Below are 18027 nucleotides of genomic sequence, written 5' to 3'. Positions count from 1 at the left end.
GGGATAAAACGGTAACTTTGGCCCAACCGTAATTATGAAAAACCTGTGAAGGATTGACTTACTAATTATGGTTAAATCAAGTGGACAAAAATATATCTACAATGAGGAGAGTGCAACTATTGGGCTTTAGTGGAGTGTTCTGGTGGTTAACGAATGTTGGTTAATTAGGTTAAAGAGTTTAGCTGATTAATCTTGGATTGTTGTAGGTCATGATTTGTAGGTCCATTAGATCTCCTACTAGCTCATATCAGACTAAACTTTAGGACAATGTGATGAAAGAATTTGAAACGTTCAAATTTAGTTTAGGGAATTATCATTAATTATATGTGATATAATTGACGTTTAATTGTTGAATTAAATGAAATTTGGAGAATTGTAAATATTGTACACATGAATAGAGATTTATGTTTAGGATTGGTGTTTTATTGATTTAATATTTGATATTAAATTAATTAAATTTTTTAAACTTAGTTATATTTAAAATTAATTATTTGAATTCATTTTATTTAAAATTAAATGTTAATTTATGAAATTCAAAAATTAAAAAATAATATTCTTTTTAAATTGATTTTATGAAAATTAATTTAAAAAGAAAAGAAAATTGGAAAGTGGATTTTCCCACTTTTTCCACTTAGTTAACCACATCAATTCCCACTTAATTAAATATTTTTTTGTGTCAATTTTTGGTGCAATTAAGTTGCATAAAATCTTCTTTAAATAGATGATTTTTTAATTGCAAAAAGGTTCATACAAAATTGATTTGAGAAGCATTTGTTCTTCTCAAATTTTTCTCCAAAAACACACCAACTCTCATAATTCCCTTCAATTTCTCACGCAATTGGATCCCATAATTTGTTCTAAGGACGGAAAATAGCGGGAAAGACTCCATTCGTTGTCTATGACTAGTTCGTAATTAGAAATTAGCAAGGAGTTATTGAAATTTTGAGTTCTACAAAGGTTGTAACCTCAAAACCCTAATTTTGTCCTTTGAACTTACATGTTTGATCCTAAAAATTAATATAGTTAGAGTGCTTAAGATCCAAATTGCATCTGCATGCACGTTGTTAATTCTTTCAGCTTGTACACATGACTAGGATGAACTGGATCAATAAAGCCTTTAGGTTGTTCAACATAAACTTTTTCATTCAAGTATCAATTAAGGAAGACACTTTTAACATCCATCTGATAAAGTTTGAACTTTAGCAGACAAGCAATACTTAGCAGCAGTCTAATGGCTCCCAGGCAAGCCACAGGAGCAAACGTCTCATCAAAGTTAACACACTTTATTTGAGAATATCCTTGAGCAACCAGGTGGGCTTTATTTCTTGTAACCATTCCATCTGTATCAAACTTATTCTTGAAGATCCATTTAGTGCCAAGTACATTTACTGAAATAGGATGAGAAACCAACATCCAGACTTGATGTCTTTCAAATTGTTTCAATTCTTCTTGCATAGTATTTATCCAATGCTCATATTTTAAAACTTTAATTGCATTCTTAAGTTCCATAAGAGATGCGTAACAAATGTTACCAATCATTTGTAGGTAATCCACTTTTCTTCTTCCTAATGGAAACTCCGAACTCAATATCTCCTATAATATTACTGGAAGGATGATTCTTCAAAATTCTACTAGAAGGCTGCTTAGTATGCTTTTGATCTTCTTCATTATCCGAGACTGTGCTATGATCAAAATTTTCAGTAATGTCACAAGAATTGTCATCAATAATTGATGAAATAATTGGTTTTTATTTATACACATCTGTCACAATAGACTCATCATCATCTTCATTTGCCTCAGCAACAATTTTTCGTCCATTTGCATCATCTATGACAATATTGATGGATTCCATAACACTCTTTGTACGCTTGTTATAAACCCTGTAAACTCTACTATTTGTTGAATATCCCAAGAAGATTCCTTCATCACTTTTGGAATTCCATTTTTTCTTTGGATCTCGATCAACTAATATATAATACGGATTGCCAAAAATGTGAAAATATTTTATATTAGGTTTCCTCCCCCTCAAAATCCATAATTTGTGTAGTCAGTGCCAGGACGGATTGCAATTCAATTATGTATATGGAAAACAGTACTCAGAGCTTTGGCCCAAAAATGATAAGGAAGACCAAGCATAAAGCATAGCATGAACCATCTCCTGTAGAGTGCGGTTTTTCCATTCTGCTAAGGTGAGATGGGAGTAGAGAAGTCATGATGTATATCTTCAGAATGAAAAAATTGATCAAATTGACTGTTTTCAAACTCTATGCCATGATTAGTGTGAATGCGGATAATGTTCAGCCCTTTCTCTATTTACAGTTGAAGACATAGTGTCACGAGCACCTGGAACGACTCAGACTTCTCTCTTATGAATTTAACCCATATGTATTTGGAAAAATCATGAACACAGACCGTGACATATCTTTTCCCACCAAAGCTATCTACTTATATGAGCCCTATGAGATTTAAAGGATCTAAAGTACTCTAATTAGGTTAATTTTAAAGAATAAGCATGCAAGTAAAATAAGAACAAAGGGATAGAAGAAATACAACGTTTGTAGACTCAAGTCTTCTCCAAATCAGCTCCAATCTCCTCATGAACGGTTCGTAGATAGCCAAAAGAGTCTTTCCGACTATTCTTCAGCCTTAAAACGAGATGGTGGGATCTGGTAAGTGATTAATTTGGAGAGAAAAAGGCTAAGTATTTGAGAGAAAATAAGGTTGAGATTATCAAATAATCTCATAAAATTCCACTTGGTCAAGAGTTGTAGAAAACATAAAATTCTTCCTTTTAAAGGTCATTTCATGTAAAACATGCAACTTTCAGTTTGATGAAAATTTGACACTAAAAAATCCACTAACTCAAAGTGAGATTAGTGGGGCAAGTGTCTCCAATTGAAGATAACACTTAGCAATGTAAATATTGGAATTTCCCATTAAAAAAATGTTGGATCTTTCCACTAACTTGGTTAAAGGTCAAAGTTTGACTATCAAAGTCTAAAGTCAACAATTTTGACTTTTTGACTTTTAAAATCAAAAGTCAACTTTTTGAGTTTCATTGCATTTTTGACCTAGTCAACAGTTTTGACTTTAGATGTAATTTTAACCTAGTTAACTATTTTTACTTTTATTGAAATTTTGACCAATTTCATTTATTTTTAAATTTAATTCTAATAATTAATTTTTGAAATTAAATTAATATTAAATAATTAATTAAAAATTTTAATTAATTTAATTTAATATTAAATCCAACACTAATCTCAATTAATATGAATCCTTATTCATAATCTTGATATTTAAATCTATTTTCTTTCTCTTTATGTTTAATACACAATTAAACATTAGGTTAAATATATAATATATATTTAACGCTTTGCTCCAAAAATCGAATTCGAATACTTCAAATTCGTTCGTCACACTGTTATAAGGTTTAGTCCAATATGAGCTAGTAGAGGACCTCATGGACCTATAAATCATGGGCTCCAACGATCCGAGATTAACCGGTTAAACTCTTTAATGTAATTAACCACTATTCGTTAACTACAGGGTCACTCCACTAAAGCCCCGTAGTTGCACTCCCTCACTGTAGATATATTGTGTCCACTCGATATAACCATGATTAGTAAGTTAACCCTTCATAGGTTGTTCTTAATAATGGTTGGGTCAAAAGTTTTTTACCCTTGAGATTACATCTTGCTCCTTAAGCCCCACTGATCTACTAGTGAACAATTGATTTGTGATCCAATCATTAAACCGAGTCCCTTTCGGGCCAATGAGAGAGTTGGGCCCCTTGTTCAAGACCCGGAGTCAGAATTTAAGGGAACAACCTCTCTACTATCCCTAAAAATGGGTAGAAGTGAATTCTGTCTTGCACCCTATGTCCCTAGCTATCTACCCGATCTTACCCTTGAAATGAGAGGCTTATTGAGCCGGCGCTATTGAGCCAACCCTCACCCATGTAAATCTAAAGATAATCTCGAATAAATAGGAGTTCATAGTTAGCTCAGGATTAAGGTCAAGTTATCTAGGTCATCGATTTGAAATAGTCAATCTTAAACAGTAAACAACGTTATAAAGTAAGAGTGATTTATTTCTTGGTCCGATCTTATGCAAACTCATTGCATAGGATGCTCCCGCTCCTCATGTCACTACATGAACGAATCAGGATCACTTCGTTTGTAGCACTTTACAACAAATTATAATAACTACAGAGTGGGCCGCATCCGATAGTGTTACTAGAATAATGCACCCAACCTTATTCATATACTATATACTGTTTTGGTTATTTACTCGAACTTGATTCATCCTTATGTCGCCATGTAAAGTTCAAGTATTCATATAATAGCCATGGATCTTTAGTTTATTGGATTTAGGTTCTTTCTAAAACGAAATGAGCAATTCATATATTCAATAATAACTTTATTGAATAAAATCTCAAGAACATCTTTATTGATAACAGAGTAAGTTTATTGTTTATAAACCACGAGTTTTAGGACATAACACCCAACACACCCACTGTCAGAAAACTAATCACCTTTGGTTGAAGATCGAAGAGATGTAAGAATAACATTACAATGATTTGGGTTGGATTTGACTTTCCAAACTTTCTTCACTATGGGAGAATTTTATTTTCTGTTGTAGACAAATTCAAAAAATATTGAGCGGTTCTCACGTTTATGATACCCATGTAACTTGTGGCAATAGGGTCTTATGTCAATTTTTTTTTCCACAAAATGATAGATCCACTGCATTCAATTCAAGTAATTCTTGTTTTGAAATTGACTTTGTTAGGGTGTATGCCCTAAAGCCTTGTAGATTTATGTTAGTTGAATCAGTGGTTGATTAATTTTATATTACTTGTACAATAATACATTAACCTAAGATCCAAGGTTATCTGATGTAACTTAAACATGTATGTGAAGACATACAGGTAGATTATATTTAACTAATAACCTAAATGGTCTGTAGTATATGGATAAGGTTGGGTACTTTATCTTGATAACACTATTGATACAACCCGCTTTGTAGTGGTTACCATTGTTATAAAGTACTACAAATGATCTGATCCTGATTATTCTTATGGAGACATGTAAGCAAGATATCTTATGCAAAAGAGTTTGTATAAAGTTCGGACCACGTAATGTTAAGTCTCTCTTTATAACGTCGTTTCTAGAAGATACTTACATTTCACCAGGATGATCATAGGTGAATTGACCTTAATTCTAAGTGAGTTGTGAACTCCTACCTATGAGGGCGATCCTTTGATTTATATGGGTGAGAGTGGCCAGATTTTCCGACTCAACAAGCATACTTTTTTGGGAATTCGTCTAATTGAGGAGTTGGGAACACAACTACACAAGAAAGAATTCATTACTTCCCTATAGTTAGGGTAAGAAGATAAATTGCTCCCTTAAGGGCTGATTTTGGGGCTTGAACAATGAGACACCTCACCCTCTCCTGGCTCGAGAGGAGTTTGGTCATAGTTGGACTATGATTAATTGTTCATTAGAGGGATCAATGGTACTTAAGAAGTTAGATGTAACAATAGGGGTAAAATGGTAATTTGACCCAACTATACTAATTTGTGAAGGGTCAACGCATTATTGATTGATTATATCTAATCGACATATAAACATATCTATAATGTGAAAAGTTCAGTCGTCGGTCTTTAGTGGAGTGGCCGGTAGTTAATGAATGTTGATTAATTTGATTAAAAGAGTTCAATAAATTAATCTCGTATCATTGGATCTTCAATTTGTAGGTTCATAAGGTCCCCCTCGTTAGCTCAATAAGAACTGATGGTAATCAAATTAATTTTGGTGTGATTTAAATTGTTCAAATTAATTAAAGGAAACTAATTGTATAAGATACAGTAAAATAATGTATATTGATACATTATATAATATATTTTATGTTGATACATTTTTACGAGAGAAATAAATATTTGAATAAGATACAAATATTAGTTATATGAATATGGTTCATATAAAAACTAGATGTTAAAATTTAATGTGAATATGACTCATATTAAATTTATATAGTTTTATGAGAGAAATAAATGTTTGAATATGATTCAAATATTAATTATATGAATATGATTCATATAAAAACTATATAAAATTAATATGAATACGATTCATATTAAATTTATATATTTTATTGAGAGGTATTATAATTTGAATATGATTCAATTATTATTTATATGAATGTGATTCATATAAAAACTATAGGTTAAAATTAATATGAATTTGATTCATATTAATACTTTAGGTTATTTGAGAGAATAATAAACTATAGTTTATGTTATATGTGATATAACATTAACTATAAGTTATATGTTATAGGTGATATAACATATAGTTTAAATATATATTAAGTGGTTAATATATATATATATATATATATACATACACGTATTAAATTCAAAATTTTGAATTTGAATTTATTAAAAATAAAGAGGAGCGAGTTATAAATCCCTCACCCCTTAATCTCTCCCTCTCACATGTAACAAATTGGAAGAGGGGAATATTTTCTCTCTCTCTGGGTCTCTCTCTGGTTCTCCTTCTTTCTATGAATTTCATATAGAGAAAAAACTATCAATTCTCTTCTCCTTTCCTTACCCTAAGATTGAGTGTAAGCTCACACCTCTACACGGTTCTCGTCCCTGAGAATAACGGGAAAGACCCCTTGGTGGTGTTCGTTCCTATTCATTGAGTTCGTGGATGCTGAGTTCGTAAGATCAGGAGAAGACGACTTGATTTGGAGATGAACGTGAAGAATTGGTCTTCGAAGGTGAGTGATTTCTTAATCTCTTCCTCTCTATTTTAACACTATAGAAAGCATGCATAGGTTTATATTTTTTCATGGTTTCCATCACTCTGAATTATGTTGTACGTTCTATAAAACGAAATTTAGAGATTGATGCATCCAATTGCTTCCGCTGTGGGGAATCCCAATCCCTTCAGACTTGTGGTAGGACATTCAGGCTGCGCATTTTTCCAAGGCTCTTACTTTCTCACAAACACAAATTTTTGTTTCCCTTTGTTTGAATACCGTCTTTTTTTTGAAGAGTTGGAACCAATGAACCCAATGGCACAAACATCCTTGGACGACTTACTTTCAGAAAGGATTTGTTCAAGGTGATCAACTCCTGAATATAACATCCTTACAGATTTACACATCAACTCTTTCTCAGCTTTAACTTTATTGAGTCCACGCTTCAAATAAGAGATAATAGACATGAGACGAGTGTTATCAATAATAAGTGATTCTATCATTTCCTTCTGAACATCGAGAGCCTTTTCATCCTCATATTTTTTCTTGTAAAGATCACGATAGGCAGATACAATTGATGAGTCATGAATTTCATCATCACCACCTTTTGCAGTTAGATCATTTATGAGCTGTTTATCTTCAGAACTGCCAGATGAGATGCAACTGACGAAAGCCTTGACATCTTCTTCAGTATCACTATTGTCATCAAACTCTTCATCCGACAAGGTAATGACATAACTCTGGTTTTGTCTCTTATGAAATGTTGGGCATTCTGACTGATAGTGACCAAATCTTTCACATTCTCTACATTAAAACATCTTATCTTTATTTGTATCATTCCTCTTGGTTTGTCAAAATCCTTCTTAAATCGTTGAGATCTTTAAATAGTTGACCCAAGATTGTTGCCATTTTTAGACACTCTTAGAGAATAGAAGCCAAACTTCTTCTCAAATTTCTTCAACACACGTGAGAACTGTTTTGATAATAAGGAGATTACATCAACAAGGTTTTTTTTCAGGTTTCTCTCTTGATTCAAATGAATGTTTGTCTATTGAAGACTGCAAAGTAATTCCTTTGTTTCTTTTCGTACACCTGTCACTAAGAGACATTTTAAACGTGAGTAATGATCCAAAAAGATTATCAACTTTCTTAGTGGAGATATCTTGGGCTTCTTTTATAGGAGTGACCCTCATGTCAAATCTCTTTAGCAGGGATCTGAGAAATTTTCGTACCAGATTTTCTTCAGGAATCTTCTCTCCCAGAGAAAATGGTTCATTTGCAATGTCAAGTAGTCTCCCATCGAACTCTGCAATAGTCTCATGATTTTGCATTTTCAGGGAATTGAATTTTGTAGCCAACAACTGCAATCTAAACATCTCTTTGGATGTTCCTTCGTGAGCAACAACAAGAATATTCTAGGCTTCTTTGGCAGACACATAAGTGTTGATCAAGCGAAAGATGTTTTTGTCAACACCATTAAATATGGCGTTTAAGGCCTTAGAGTTTCCAAGGAAAGCTTCATCTTCCTCCTCAGTCTACTTAACTTCAGGCTTGAGCTTTAGTTCACCTTTCTCATTAGATAGTTGAGGATGTCACCATCTAACGATAATTGACTTCTAAGATTTACTGTCTAAAGACTTTAGGAAGGCAGTCATCCTCACTTTCCAATATGCATAGTTGTTTCCATTTAGTACAGGTGGATTAGAGGTAGATCCTCCTTCTTTTACTCCTTCCATGAGTGCATGACATGATTACAATACTAGAGATAATGATGACTCGCACTGATACCAATTGAGAAAATAATAAGGCGATATCTACTGAAAGTTAACAATGTTACGACCAATGTTATAGCATTCCACAAGAAAATTATCAAATATGCAAAATAGATAAAATAACATCAGAGATTGGTAACCCAGTTTGATGTAAATCACCAACATCTGAGGGGTAATGTGCCCAAGAAAGATAACTTGCACTAATATCAATGATAAACAATTACAACACAGTACTTATCTATAACAAATGCACGATTAAAATGACTCTTGTACAGCTTTATCACTTAATTAATAAGCTAGGTCCCCCTTAAGACTGAGACACCCTCTCTATAAGACTTGAGCTCACCTAAGTCGTGAGACTACTTCCCACTCGTATTGTATCTTCCCTTCTAAGAACAAAATCCACTTTATTTGAATGGTTTAGACTCCTCTAATCTTGAGAAAACCTTCTCAAAAGAATCTTCTTACCCTCAATGTGAGGAACACAAAGTACGTCCTTAAGAAACTCAACTCTGTCAACACACTATAGTTACCGAATAGACACTGAGTTATTTTTATTTCAAACACGAGCTTCACACAAAATAAAATGACCAACCTAAACCAGAGGACTAATTGTTCTATAAATATATATAGCGAAAACACACATACAACCTAACTTCCATTGCTACCACGAGCTAAAAAGGAAAAGATATTGACAAAATAAGACAATAAAGGAAACCACCAATAAGAAAAGTATTTTACATGATCAACATTGTAGAAGACATTTCTTTTTCTGAAACCTTCAATGGCTCCAAGCCACACAAACTCTAACAAAAACGATATTGAAAATCTACGTTAAAGAAGGAAGGAAAGTTTCAGATAAACACTGAAAAATCAAACAAACAATGCTTGACATTTTAAAAGACAATTTGCCTGATAAAAAGTATAGCCAACCAAAATAGCAATACATATACTTTCAATAAATATTAAAGTTAGTCATTTAAAGTCAAATTTTTATCGAAATTGGTTAAATAAAAATAATATTTTTTTATGCAAAAAATATGCTATGTGAATATATTTCTAAAATTTATTAGAGGAATGCTGGTATAGATTTAATAAAGAAGAACAATAAACTAACTGCAAGGACTATTTTTACTATTTATTGAAGTACATAGACTATAATTGGATATTTGAAAGTACATGGATCAAAATGGAATGAAAGCCAAAGTATAATAACCAAAATAGTATTAAGTAAACTAACATTTTTAACATGTTGCCAATATTAAAAAAAAGAAAAATACCCATTTATATCCCTAAATTATAGGGATTGCTTATCAATTAAAACTTCAAACTAATAATTTTATCAATTTAAAACTTGAACTTTGTAAGTGTGTTATAATTTACACCATTCATTATGTCACGTTTAGAAAAAATATTATGTGAGACTTATGTATACTTTATCAATTATGATTTCCTTAGAAAATCATCTATTTCAATTCCAATCGTCCAAAATCATCTATTTCAATTCCAATCGTCCAATTTTGTTGATCGGATATGTGAAAAGTCTACACACAGTGTAAGAATGGATAAATATTGACAATTTTCAAAAGGCAAGTTTAATAAAATGACATAAATTGATTCACTAATGATAATTATTTATGAGTTTATTTGAAACAATTATAAGTTTCTTGAAGGAAGGTGTAGATTGATACACATTCAAGGGTTAAATTGATACAACTATTAATTTAAGGTTTTAATTGATACAATTCCTAAAGTTTAGGGATCCATAATAAATTGACTTTTTTTACTTAAAAAAATCAAGACTTTTAACATGATTACAACTTTGTCGTTTAGTCCAAGAAATTGAAGAAATGGGAATATTCAGCCGTTAGGTTTTGAAAAAATATTAAAAGAGCAGTTGTCCCACATATATTTAAGGAAGTGATGGCTCCAAGCACTATAAAAGGAGCTTACGCCTTTGGTTTTTAATCATCCTAATTTGAAGCACTTTTAGCTTAGTATATTAGCTCAGTTGTGCGAGTGGCATAGATTTGAGAGAGTGCTTTTGTAATTGGGGCTAGGGAGAGACTAATAATTTTTCACATAGTGAAATTTTTTTTGTCGGTAGTTTTATCCGATTTGAAGTTTTTCCACATTAATTTTTATTGTCTCAATTTTATTGCTTTCTTTTAATTCTTCTATTTATTTATGTGACGGTGTAGTGGAACATTTTTCCAACATATAAACCTCCGGATCAAACTTCAAAAAAGAGAATATATATCATTGAATTAAATTCACTTCAACCTAATTTTAATTTAATGGACAAGATAATATTTCTTTGCCACCGCTTGTGTCTAGGTGGTTCAAACCTCTACTTTTTATTCCTGGATCTAATTATTTCTTTTTAATAAGTTTATTTTCTAATATCTAAGGTATATTATCCAACTTATAGTTAGTAAAAAATAATACTTTTAATTTTCAAGGGGAAATCTAATCCATACGTCATGAAGCTCTCTGGAATATATATTTTAAATGTTGGAAATCCTTATCCATTCATGAAACCCTATGAATATAGATTTTCTAGATAAGCTTGTTGAGCAAAACCATTTCACAATATATTATATAAAATAAACTTCACAATACAAGTCATCTCAAAGGGCCAATCTTCTTTTGTGGGGATGGCAATTTCATTTTATTTTATTTTTTTCACTAAGATCTATCATGCCAGAATGAATATTAACTTTGCACAACTGTTTAGTTTTATGATATTAAAGAAAAAAATCATGTCATTGTTCTCACTCAACATATATACGTGATAAAATCAAATTATTCGGAGTTATAAGTTATTAAGTTGTTGTTATTTGTTACTTTCTAGTCCACGTCAATCATTTTCTCAAACATACTTTTAAATATTTATAAAAATCCTTTTTTCTAATCCTATTTTCAAAAACCGTTTTCTCCAAAAACAAGGATGGAAGCTTCAAAGTACGCCTATTATGTCATTAACGATCTGATTTTGAATTGACCAACTCATAAAAACAAGTACCATACAATCGCTTTATGAACCTTGTGGAAGTGCCTGATTGTGACAGTTGCTATATCCAATAACCTTTTCCAAAGTTCAATGATAATATATTGATATAACCTTCTACCTTAGAAGTTAGAGGTTTGATTATTCCTCATCTCTACAGTTGTACAAAAAAAAAGGAAAAAGAACTATCCCATAATTTTTCTATGGTCATATATTGTAATATTCGACATGAATGAATCGAGACTATATCTAAATGGAAGGCCATCTTAAGCTATGAAATTAGCATAGTTAGATAAGTCTAAAAGAATTTATTGTCACTACATATATCAATAAAAGACACCTTCATTTTTTTGTGACTCAATTATAGGATGAGCTTCAAAATTAAAGCATATTCATATTGGATGTCACCCTAGAAAATTTTCTATGACTCATGTGAACAAGAATAAAAGTATTTTGAAATTAAAGGACCCGTGTTGATATATGGAGATAGTATGTTCACTTTGAGAAGCAATTTTATATAAGTAGATAAGGAGTAGAAATTCTTATTAATTTATTATTATTTTTTTCTCTATTTCCATATAGTTTAGATATCGGGACAACTCATCAAGAATATAGTACCAAACTTCAAACTTACTCAAAACTTTGTCTTTGTTGTTTTCCTACAATATAAACTTTGTAGATTTAAACCTTTTGTAATTCCAAGAAAAGTTTTAATTATAATAATACCAATCAAGCATTAAAATAGTAATAACAATAAGAGATTTGTAATATTACATATGGGTTTTGTTTGGATGTTTATCTAGAAGGGGAAATCATATTCATTTGCATTACAATTATCAAACAAGATAGGGAGAATTAAAAAATAAAATAAAATAAAAGAAAGCGAGATAAAAAAACCAAACCCTAAATGTAGTGGGCATTGTGTAGGTGATCAATTTTTTTATAATGTAAGAATCAAAATTGGGTCTTTTTAGGCCTAAATTTGGTAGTGTTTGTAGTACATTAACACGTGCATTACTTTGAGTCCACAAATTCTTTAAAAAAAATTTAATAATAACAATGCATTACTAATTAATTTAAAATTAAAAGCTAATTGAAAGAGATTATTACCTAATGGAACAAGAATGGGGGACCATGAAAAAAAAAACCTTTCTATAATTGAGAAGTTTCCCATAGCCTTTATATGCTTTTGAGGGCACTCACAAGCCAAACCCTACAAAGCATTTCCAATATTTTGGAGAGAGAAAGAGAGAAGCAAAACCTAACTATGCCGACACTTGTTTCAAAATTATTTCATCCAATATCCACCATCGATCGACTGATTATTTAATATGACTGGTACAATATGTGTAACCGTCACTTTTACGCTATTATTTATATATAAGAGAAATAATTACTGTATTGAATAATTCTCTTCGAATAATACGTTTACCATCCTTATAAAACGTATTTAAACATGAAGTTTAGTGGGTTATAGGAAATTGGTTAGATGTGTGTTTTAGTTTTTCTTTTTTCAAGATTTTTCTTTTCAATTTAGTTATTATTTAAGAACTTTCAATTTAGCTTCTCATGTTACCATCTTTTTATTTATTCTCTCACTATTAGTAAATGTTAAGATTGATTGATACTAAGCTTAGATGACAAAATATATAGTGAATTGATAAATATTTTGGAAGAAAAAAGGGAAATGTTTAGAAATAACACCTCTAAGTTTTTACCTTATAAAATTAGTATCTTTTTTTAAAATTCGTTCAAATAGCTTTTGTTGTTCCATTTCGGATGAGATTGATCACCGAGATTAATTAAAAAAACTAAATTCTAGTAATTTTTATTTTTTTCCAAAATATTATGTAATCTTCCTAAATCCTATACCAAATCTTATATATTTTTAAAATTTCTCCAAATTCGATTATATTTATCAAATATTATATCAAAATCTTACGTATTTTTTTTTAAATCTTTAGCTAAATTTCTAATTTCCAAATCAATTTACCAATTATCCAAATGAATTTTTTAGATGGATCTCAAGGGATTAATTTTGATTTTTAAATTTTTGGAAAGATTAATTTTTTCAAAAAAAATGTAAAATATGGAAAACAGATAAAATCTTGGTATGAATCTCAGGCAATTAACACCAAAATCAGTGAATTTTCGGGCAGCTTAGTACTGAGATTTTATACATTTTCCATTTTTTTTTTTTTTTTTGCAAAATTTAATCTTCCCAAAATTTAAAAATAAAAATGCAACCATCCAACTGAAAAAATCTAATTAGTAAATTCATTTGGAAATTTATAAATTTATATAATCATGTAAACAAAAATTGGCCTATTACATAAGAATTGAATATAATATTCGACAAAGATAACCGAATTTGGAGAAAATTTGAAAATATATAAGATTTGGTATAAGATTGGGATAGATTATAAAAATTACAAAAATCTTGGCGTTTAATCTTTTCCACATGTACTGAGAAAGGCCCAAAAGGACCAAAATAATCAATAAGTTAGAAAAAGTAAAATTTTAAACTAAATTTCGGTGGTCGATCTCGTTCGAGATCTATCTAGAAAAATTAATTTAACGACTTTTTAAAAAATGTGCTAGTTTTGAAAGATGAAAAGTTGAGTGTGCTATTTATGATAATTACCGAAAAATAGTCATCTAATATTAAGCGAAGAAATTAACTAATTTTATACCCTAGTTTCTTACAAATTTTTGGAGGGAGGGAAAATTAATAATGAAATTTTGTTCTCTCTAAAATATCCTATGAATTTACTATGTACTATATAATGTAAATCGATCTTCCGTCGGTTTAATTTTAAGATTAACGAAAATGGAAAACCAAGTTGGATATGTTCAAAGATAAAGGACTAAACTTGGAAGACTTTAAACAATTGAGGACTAAATTGAAAAAAAAAATACAAAAATGTTAGAGACTAGGAACTTTCATTTAGCTCGAAAAATTTGATTCTCTTGATTATGAGATTTAATACACAAGTAATGGTTTTATTTTTAATTCTCGTTCATACTTGTCAATATAATCGATCAAAGTTTTTTTGTTTTCAAATATAGGAAAATGAGTCAATTTATTTATAAATATAATAAAATCTTGATAGATAGTGACATTTTGCTGTATTTTAAAATATTTTCAACAATTTTGTCATTTAAAAAGATTATCTAAAATAATAACAAAAGAGGTAATAAATTTCCAAAAGTATTCTTTAAAAAGGGAAAAGTTGAAAAAAAAAAAGGGATTAAAACAATTTTAGCTTTAAAAAGAAAACATTATCATGCATAGACCCAAAAATTTTGGAAACATCATGATACAAAGCTCTTCAAACCCATTAAGAGCCAAGAATTAGTGAAGAGTTCAACATTTCTAAAATATAAAAGGAAAAAGTAATCATTCAACGATCGAAATAGTTCATGTATCTTATAAATATTGTGAGATTTCTTAATTTTTCCAATGTAGAATCGTTAAGGCATGCCCTCAAGATGTTGTAAGTTCTTTTCGGTTACATGACCGAACTTCAATTCATTTAGAATTTTTTGCGCATTCTAATAAGTGGCAGATCGACAAATCGATTTAATCATCACACAGTTTCTTCACATAACTTGATTTGACGCAACTTTTCTATTTTCTGTAATTCTTTAATTATTGGACTTGATTTTACCAAAATTCAAGCCAAATTGACTCGTTAAATTGAATTGAGAGAAGTTTAGTAGACAAGATAGCTAGGTTACATACAATGTAACTAGTCACATAATGATAATTATGTGGCTAATATAATGTTAATTAATTTAATTCTCTTTTAAGTAACATGTTGTGAAAATAGGTTTTTTAATAAAGAAAAATTTAGTGTTGATACATACATAACAAAATACAATAAAAATTCTCTGAAAACACCATAAAAAAATTAAAATAGTACAGTATCATAAACAAAAATAATGTTTTTTATAAAAGCACGAATCATGTCATTCTAAAGAATCAAAACTAAAATAAATAAATAATATCAATGCACAATACTTCCTCCTGACACCTCAATTGAAATCTACCTGTTACACTATTAACGATATGAGAGAAATATATATATATATATATATTTAATTTATAAAGGTAAAATTATTTATTTACTCTATTCCTTTTACATCTACTCTTAATACATGACGAAACTCAGCGGTTGATAGCAATAAATTCCTCGTAGGTAATATGTATTATATTAAACAAAAATGATTTACCCCTTATGACTCGACTAGGTAAAGTCAATGTTAAATTATATAAAATATTCTTGAATTTTAATAATGTCCCTAGTCAAATTTTTAGGCTAAAATTTGAAATTTTGTCGAAATAATATTTTTGGATTTTTATTTAAACTTGTTCTAAAAAAAAAAAATCGTTAAAATAAAACTTAAAAATTGGTGGGGAGATGATATGTAAAAGTAGGTGTTTATGGTATTATTTACAACTATATAAATTATTAAGATTGTTATATTTATTTTTTTCATCTGAAAAAATGTCTTAAAAAGTATTTACATAATAAATTTTCACACATCAACTACTACGTTAACATGAATTATGTTGTAAATGATGTCATGTATTTCTTCCTACCTTTTTTAAAAGGAATACCAAAGGTCAGGAGATTAGCAGGTATACCAAGATATCTTAACTAGATTGACACATCCATAGAACCTTATCATATCCCAGATCCAGAAATCTTACACATCACTTTTTATTTTACTTATTTAATGAAAAAACTCTTTGAAGATATATTTTTTTAGAAAAAATTTTAAAGTTCAAATATAAAAGTGAAATCTTTCAAACTATTTCAGAGGTATAATTAAAATCTACATCATAGTTTAAGGAATTTTTTGGGGTAATTACAAATATAACTATCAGATCCTAAATATTAGCAGATATAACACAATGCAAAAGAATTTGTAGATATAACAAAATTTAGATTCAACTCGGGAGTCTATTAATGATAGACGTTGATAAGAGTCTATCAACGATAGAGTTTATTATGAATAATTTTTGCTATATTTACAATTCTTTAAAAATGTTGGTATACACTTAATTATTATCTCAAAAAATGCTAACCTATTTTATATAATTTAACCTAAAATCACACCAAACAAAGATTTCCCTCTAGGGTTTAAAACCGTTCTCTGTCTCTCTCTTACCCATATCTTTGTTTAAAAAGAAAACCTAAAAAGAGTATTTAGATAGATCAGTCATACATAGAGACATCATCAATATATATATATATATATATATATAAGTGGGAGAAACAAGTTGAGCACTTATAAGGAGCAACGTGTCTATGTTTTAGAGGATAAAAAAAGCTTCTTTCTTTTTCCCTTTTTCTCCCTTTCCCTTTCCTTTTTAGATGGATGAAAACACAGGCATGCCAGAGAGATTAGTAGAATTTAAGTATGATTTCACCGGCGGCGGCGGTAGCGGAGTTGGTGGCAGCACCGGTGGTTCAAGTGAGGAAGCTGGTAACGGCGTTGGCGGAGTCGTAAAAGAGCAAGATCGGTTACTTCCAATAGCAAATGTGGGGAGGATCATGAAGCAAATTCTACCTCCAAATGCCAAAATCTCCAAAGAAGCCAAAGAAACTATGCAAGAATGCGTGTCAGAGTTCATCAGTTTCGTGACGGGCGAGGCGTCGGATAAGTGTCATAAGGAGAAGAGGAAGACTGTTAATGGTGATGATATTTGCTGTGCTTTGGCCACACTTGGATTTGATGATTATGCTGAGCCTTTGAGAAGGTATTTGGTTAGGTATAGAGAAATGGAAGGGGAGAGAGCTCAACAAAATAAGGGATGTTGCAATAATAATAATCATGATCCATGAGAGGAATAATTGAAGAAATATGTCTCAAGGATTTGGAAAGGAAAAAGAAAAAAAATTGAACTTTCCTCTTTTCTTTCTCTCTTTTTTCAATTATGTTTCTTTTTTTAGTTTGTTGAAATGGGATTTTGAGATGACAAACAAGATAAAGCTCAAATGGGGAAATGGAGAAATGGGATTTGGAGAAGGGGTTTTGTTTTTTCAATTTAATTTTCTGACTTGAAAAAAATATAAATATGTTTTGTGGGTTTTGTTTGTATTTTTTTTTTCTTGTTCTTTAGAGATAAGGGTTTTTGTTGAATTAACTGTTGGGGAATGTGTAAAACCAAAAACTTTTGGACACATTTAGGGTTTGGTTTGAGATGTATAATTTGGATGCTACCACTAATGATCTCTCTCTCTCTCTCTTTGTTTAATTTGTTTTTTTCTTGATTTGCATGGGATTTTTAAGGTATGAAGGCTTTCTTTTTTGAATAAAAATTAGATGGGGAGCATTTTTCTCCATGGAGTAGATGGTAATAAAGTAGTAAAAATCATTCCTCTTAATTCTATATCAATATTTGAATTGATCTCTCTTTCCCTTATACTACTTTTCTCTGTTTATGTTCCCTAAGAAACT

At 30.1% G+C, this 18027-nt stretch overlaps 1 pseudogene across 1 annotated transcript; it reads left to right on the top strand.

Annotated features, from left to right (window-relative positions):
* Positions 1-16873: 16873 nt before the first annotated feature.
* Positions 16874-17824, top strand: LOC120069146 (nuclear transcription factor Y subunit B-1 pseudogene; annotated as a pseudogene). Its single transcript, XR_016532236.1, has one exon. The product of XR_016532236.1 is annotated as a nuclear transcription factor Y subunit B-1 pseudogene (transcript).
* The last annotated feature ends 203 nt before the right edge of the window (positions 17825-18027 follow it).

Source organism: Benincasa hispida, chromosome 9, assembly GCF_027475165.1.
Source record: "Benincasa hispida cultivar pf3 chromosome 9, pf3_genome.v1.1, whole genome shotgun sequence".
Taxonomy (NCBI): Eukaryota; Viridiplantae; Streptophyta; class Magnoliopsida; order Cucurbitales; family Cucurbitaceae; genus Benincasa; species Benincasa hispida.
This window is presented reverse-complemented; position numbering and strand designations above follow the sequence as displayed.